This window comes from Mirounga leonina, unplaced genomic scaffold (assembly GCF_011800145.1).
Source record: "Mirounga leonina isolate KUSES-001 unplaced genomic scaffold, KU_Mleo_1.0 Mir_173, whole genome shotgun sequence".
In the NCBI taxonomy this organism is placed as follows: Eukaryota; Metazoa; Chordata; class Mammalia; order Carnivora; family Phocidae; genus Mirounga; species Mirounga leonina.
This window is the reverse complement of record NW_023270447.1, coordinates 19,740,367-19,746,839: the sequence shown is the minus strand read 5'-3', so window position 1 is coordinate 19,746,839 and position 6,473 is coordinate 19,740,367. Positions and strand designations below refer to the sequence as shown.

General features: G+C 42.1%; 1 pseudogene; it reads right to left on the bottom strand.

Moving 5' to 3' along the window:
• Nucleotides 1-569: 569 nt before the first annotated feature.
• On the bottom strand, nucleotides 570-5,975 carry LOC118020410 (annotated as a pseudogene).
• Between the last annotated feature and the right edge of the window lie 498 nt (nucleotides 5,976-6,473).

Below are 6,473 nucleotides of genomic sequence, written 5' to 3'. Positions count from 1 at the left end.
CTGTATTCTGATTTCCCAACATGTCCCCCAATATATTTTAACACCAATATTTAATCCCTATTAATAGCACATTTGATGTTATCAGTAGGCCTATAATAACCAGCTATTGCATGTCAACCACATATTTTAATTTTTAAATAGCTTTTAGAGTGCTGTCTCATCATCCTTATTTAGGCATTTGTTGGTTTGGAGGGTGAACTTTTTGAGAGTTTTGACTATTTCATTTCAACCTCAAAATGAATTTTTCTAATGTAGAGACTTCATTTTTAAACTCACACTTGCCAAAATTCTTAAGTAAAAAATTAGAAGATTCTGGTATTGAACCTTCTAACTCTCTGGCAAGGTATAGCTCAAAGGACAAGAATCTGGAAGGCTGGAGAGAAGTTGCTAAGGGAGACAAAGGCTGTCCCTCATAAATAAGAAATTTTGCTGAGTCACAGCCGTCCTTCTGCGTTTTCAGAAAAAAGAATGAGAATTAGTGGAGCCATGCGGACGCGAGATCTCTGTACCTCACAGAGCTGACTTCTAGGAAGGGGTGGTGCATTTTCAACAAGGGGTTCGGAGGGGTGTTATGGCACATTAGCACCAGGAGCTGTCATTAGACGACTGAATATGGCTTTGTTCTTAGGCTCTGCAGTTACATCCTCCACAGGTATTCTAATGGTTGTCCTGCGGGAAAATGTCTGAGTAGAGTTGCAGAAGACAATTAAAGGACATGCAGTAGGACCTCTTCTTTGTTACTTTGTGCTTTAAAAATTAAATAAAGTCAAGTAAACATTTTTCTTTCTCCTCTCCAGTTTCTTGAAGCAAAAAACAACAAAGAAATTAAGCGGTTTGGGAAAAAAAATTCCTTTGTTTTACATTAATTACTGAACTGAAATCACAAAATTATGACCTTTCTTCCCTTAATAATTTGTATCGGTGGGAATACTTAGGTCGTAAAACAACTTTGGGGAGAATGGTGTACTATGTAAACAGGACATCTACTACCTTCTGTAAGCGCATCATTCATTTCTAGGGCCAGGGCACATATTTTGTCAAAATAACTAGAGCCTAACCTACCTCTCCCAGGCAGGTTTGGAGTAGGAGAGGGAGTGGAGGAAGAAGGGGGGAGGCGCCTCCAGAGTTAGTAATTTTGCCCACTGATCCCAGCCAGGGCAAGTTAATCCCTGGAAAAAAATGGTACAGACCCCTCCCCAGCTATAGTCCTCTTATCCTCCTACTCAATCCTGCCCTTGTCTCCATACCTCTTTTTAGAGTTCCCGAAAGGATGTGGTTGGAGGGGAGGAAATTGTAGAGAAGTGAGTGGAAAACAGCGATTCAACACTCAGCATAGGTGTGGGTCAGAAAACTCCTTGGGTTAACCTTACCCATTTTCTAGTCTTATTGCTTCCACTTGTTAGTTAAGTGACCTTGGAGAAGTACCCCCCCTTGTCCTCATCTGAAAAGTCAAAGGTTGGGATTAGAGCTAGATGATCTTTGAATGCCTTTTAAGACCCAACAACTGGGACTCTCTTTTGTAATTCTTTGGTACAGCTTGCACTTGCTTCATCCAAGACAATCCAAAGCAGTGTGTGCTTTTTGTAGGGGTCTGTTGAAAAATATCCAGGCGCCTTCCTTTTAAAACAATTCCCTTTCCTACACTCATAGCATTCTTTAAAAACAGGTATGAGGACTGGTTGGTCAGAATAATGTGCTTCTAGAAATATCTGGTGGCAGGAAGGCCACCGATTGATCAAATGCACTACTTCTTTCTCCTTAAGGACTACATATTGGCCAGAGTATGACTCCATATGCTTTCCTTCCTTCCTTGCCTCCTTTGTTTTTTTTCAACAGGCTTTAATACACATTCTTTTTCTTTCTTTTTTTTAAAGATTTTATTTATTTGAGAGAGAGAGAGAGAGAGTGAGAGATCACAAGCATGGGGGAGGGGTAGAGGGAGAAACAGATTCCCCGCTGAGCTGGGAGCCTGGTGCAGGACTCCATCCCAGGGTCCTGGGATCATGACCTGAGCCAAAGGCAGATGCTTAACTGACTGAGCCACCCAGGTGCCCCACTTTATTTTTCTTGTATAAAACTGTGGCGGCCACAGCTGGAGCCAGGGTCCTCTGCACAAGATGGTCAGTGAATTCCTGATAGGGAGACTGGGTGAACAGTCTCTTTCCAGAGGTTGGGGTGAGAGAGCTGTAGGTCTTGGAAATGGCATCAAAAGTGGCCTTGGCAAAGTTGCCCAGGGTGGCAGTTGAGCCCCTGGCCGAGGTGTAGCACTGGTCACTACTGGCCATCATCAGAAGCCCCTTGGTCACAGGGCCTGAGACAACCCCCCGGGGGCAGGGATGAGGCGCACCAGCACAGAGCCACAGCAGCGGGTCACCTCGGATGGGACAGTGTGGTGCTTGCCGACCGTATTCCCCCAGTAGCCTCGCTGCACAGGGATGATGGAAAGCTTGGCCAGGAGGATGACCCCACGGATGGCAGTGGCCACCTGCCTGGAGCACTGACACCCTGAGGTATCCATTGTGATCTCCAGTCGCAACAAATGTCTTGAACCCGGTCTACTGACCAGCACAGGGCTGCTTTTGCATAGGCATCGTCTTCAAAACCTCGTCCTCAAGGGATGCCCCCAGGAAAAAAGTCCGTGACCTCAGATTCCTTGATGGGGAAGAAGAGGAGACAGATCTCCTCCAGGGACTTGATCTTCATGTCCTTGAGCAGGTGGCCCCGCTAGGTGACAGGGATCCACTCCTTGTCCTCAGTCTTGCCTCCGCCAGCTCTGCAGTCCTGGCCTCGGCCCTGCCAGGGGCCCCCACTATGGTGGAGACCTCAGCTGGGCTGCTACTGCCACCCATTCCAGGTTCCCCAGTCCGTCCAGGGCCCTCCGCCAGCACCAGTGTCATCCATTCGGTGTTTTCTCGGAGAAGAAGCTACTTTCCTTTCTTTAAGCCTGATCCCAGCTAGTTCACTCTTCATCAGGACTGCGGATGAAACTATACTAAATGTGAAGGAAGCTTCTCTTTCAAGACAGGAGAGTGAGGCTATGTGCACTTGCCTCCCTGCTAAGATTCCCCTGGATTAAAAATAAACAAGTACAGGGGCGCCTGGGTGGCTCAGTTGGTTAAGCAACTGCCTTCGGCTCAGGTCATGATCCTGGAGTCCCGGGATCGAGTCCCGCATCGGGCTCCCTGCTCGGCAGGGAGTCTGCTTCTCCCTCTGATCCTCCCCCTCTCATGCTCTCTGTCTCCCATTCTCTCTCTCAGATAAATTAAAAAAAAAAAATCTTAAAAAAAAAATAAACAAGTACGAAAAAAAGTGTGTGAGGGGAAAGGGTAGAAGCCAATGGAGTGGAGATTTAAAAAAAAAAATGTCTGAAAGATAGAAAGGTAAAAGGGGAAGATTATGGTTGGATTAGGCAGAAAGTACCACAGCCGAGAATATACAAGATAAAATGGCAATTAGAAACTTGAGAAAAAGCAAATTCTGAACAATGAAGTCATAGGCCACACACGAAGCAAACTACATCCAGGCATGAATATAAGCAGTTAACAGAGTGGAAGAAAAGGCAATCCATTTGACCTTGATGCTAGAAATAGCCTAATTTGAGAGACCCAGGGGTTATAACACTGGGTTCATGGAAAATGTCATCCTAGCATATTAATATTAAACAATGTTCATATCGATCATAAAATACATGCAGCATATTGGCTTGTTTCCTTTATTTTATATTTTAATAAATATATTTTTTAAAACAGTTTTAGACTCACAGAAAAATGTAAAGATAATAGAGAGTTCCCCTATTATTAGCATCTTATGTAAGTATTATCCATTTGTTATAATGAATGAATGTTGATACATTATCATTAACTAAAGTTCATGTTTTATCAGATTTCCTTACTTTTTTCCTAATGTCTTCTATTCCAATTACATTTAGTCATCCTGTCTCCCTAGGCTCCATTTGACTATAATAGTTTTTCAGGCTCTCCTTGTTTCTGATGACCTTGATAGGCTTGAGGAGTACTGGTCACGTATTTTGTAGAATGTCCCTCATTGGGGATTTGTCTAATGTTTTCCTTATGATTAGATTGGGGTTATGGGTTTTGCAGGGAACACCACAAAGATCGTCCATTTTTGTCACATCAAACCAAGGGTACATACTATCGACATGTCAGAGAGAGAGAGCACAAGCAGGGGGAATGGTAGGCAGAGGGAGAAGCAGGCTCCCCACTGAGCAGGGAGCCCGACGTGGGGCTTGATCCCAGGACCCTGAGCTGAAGTCAGACGCTTAACCGACTGAGCCACCCAGGCGCCCCTAGGCTTTTAACTTCTAAAGTCAACCTGCAGACAAAGTAGAAAAGAATATTTCGTGGTTGCAGTACAGAATGTAAATATTGACAACTTTGTTGGTGGTAAAGTGGTGCTGACAACAATGAAAGGCAGAGGAAAAGTGGAGCAATGGGAAGAGGGGGGCAATACCTTCATTTTATAGAAGAGGAAACGCATAGATACTCTATTAAAAGAAATAGAAATTAGAGTCCTTATTTGAAAACATAAAAGTTTAGTTCTAATAGAGGAAATAAAAAGCTACCATTGCTATTGAAATTTGGAAGAGAAGGATAGTACGAGATACATGCTTATTTTCAAACTGTGGAATCAATTGATATTCACTAAAGTTGGTAATCTAAGAAGAGAGATAATAGAGTGCAGTGGAAGGAAACACAAATGATCTCACCCTGGATGAAACCAGAGTTTTCACCTGTAGAGGGTACCGGAGCTAAGCAAGGAGAAGAGGAAAGGCTGTTGCTTTGCATTGGAAGTTCTTTTATACTATTGCATTTGCTACCATGTGCACAAATTGTTTGCTTTAAAACCAGAGATGATGTGTAGGGTGGTGCCAGGACTCGTACTAGACCACCTAATATGACCCCTTTTGCTAACCCACCTTTGGTGATCCAAACCAACCAGCCATTCACACAAACCACGCTACCACGTGGTGTTTTGTTAAGGCAGGAACATTACTTCTGAGAAAGTAAAAGGGTAATCTTAGGTCTTTGATTTGTAGGAAAGGCATTACAAAAAAACAAAACAAAACAAAACAAAAAACCTCTTTTTGTTTCCCTTGAAATAAGGATTAGGAAGATTTCAGTTGCAAAAGGGAAATTGGCTGAAAAATGCATCAACTGTTTCTTGTTGAAAAGTATTGGCAATCAGTGGAAATCCTCTGTGTGTTTCCTGTGTTTAGCATTTATACAACATGTTTCAGTTTAAAAGCCCTTTACTGTCATTAGTTAATTACCTCCCAAGGGCTGCAGGGTAGTTATGGGGAATACTGGAACCAAGCCAGCTTTTAGAGCTGTAAGATGTACAAGTGTCTCTACCAGCCCCATTTCAGATGTAGTTGTTACACCATTTCCCACACATGGATCAATTGGTTAATGTGTAGTTACTCAATCTCTAAAGTTCCTTTTCTAAACTTGACATCTTCTCAATAAGTACAAGTTACTGAACCAGAAGTGAATTTATCCCAATAGCATCTCTTGTAAGTGTCTTGAAAATCAACAGTGGTAATGGTTTTAGGTTTATCTTTAAATAAGAATCTCCAAAGTGAAGCCTAAATACTGGCACTTATTAATAGTGCCCTGGACGATTCTAGAGTAGAGCCAGGCTTGAGAACCACTGACTTAAATGGCCAATCAAAGCGCCTTCCCTTATCCCCAACAATAGTTATATCTACAAAGAAAATGAAATACAACATTTGGCTAAGGAGAACTATTGTTAGTAGATGTTACATCTTGTTTTGTATCAAATATATATTTTACATTATAAAAATGCTAAAGGAGTGCCCGGGTGACTCAGTTGGTAAGTGTCCGACTCTTGGTTTTGGCTCAGGTTGTGATCTCAGGGTCGTGAGATCAAGCCCTACATTGGGCTCTGTGCTCAGTGCAGTCTGCTTAGAAGTCTCTCTTTCTCCCTCTCCCTCTGCCCCTCCTCACCCAAATAAATAAACAAATCTTTAAAAAAAAAAAAAGTGCTAAAGAAATTTGGAGAATATAGAAGAGTAAGTATGTATGCCTCTGAGTATGTAAACAGTTATCACAAAAAGAATCACTGTTCATGTTTCACAATTTTTCTTTCCATTTTATCTCTATGCTTTGTCTTTTAAAAAATTACTGGCATTGCTGTTATCAGATTCCATAAACAATTTTGTATCTTGTTTTTCAAGTTTACCATTATAATAAGCATTTCCCACTGTTCTGTGTTTTAAAAGATCATCTCTAAAAACAAAATCTACTGAAATGAGGCAAACAGGGAAATTTATATCTACAATTGGCCCAAAATAGAAATTCAGGTACTTTCAGAGAAGAGGTCCCCAGGAATATTCTCTACCCCATGTCCCTTTAGAACACTTCAGACCAGCAGGAACTAGATTGAAGACACATGCTCCATTTCTGTAGTCAAACCTTGACTATATTTGGTGT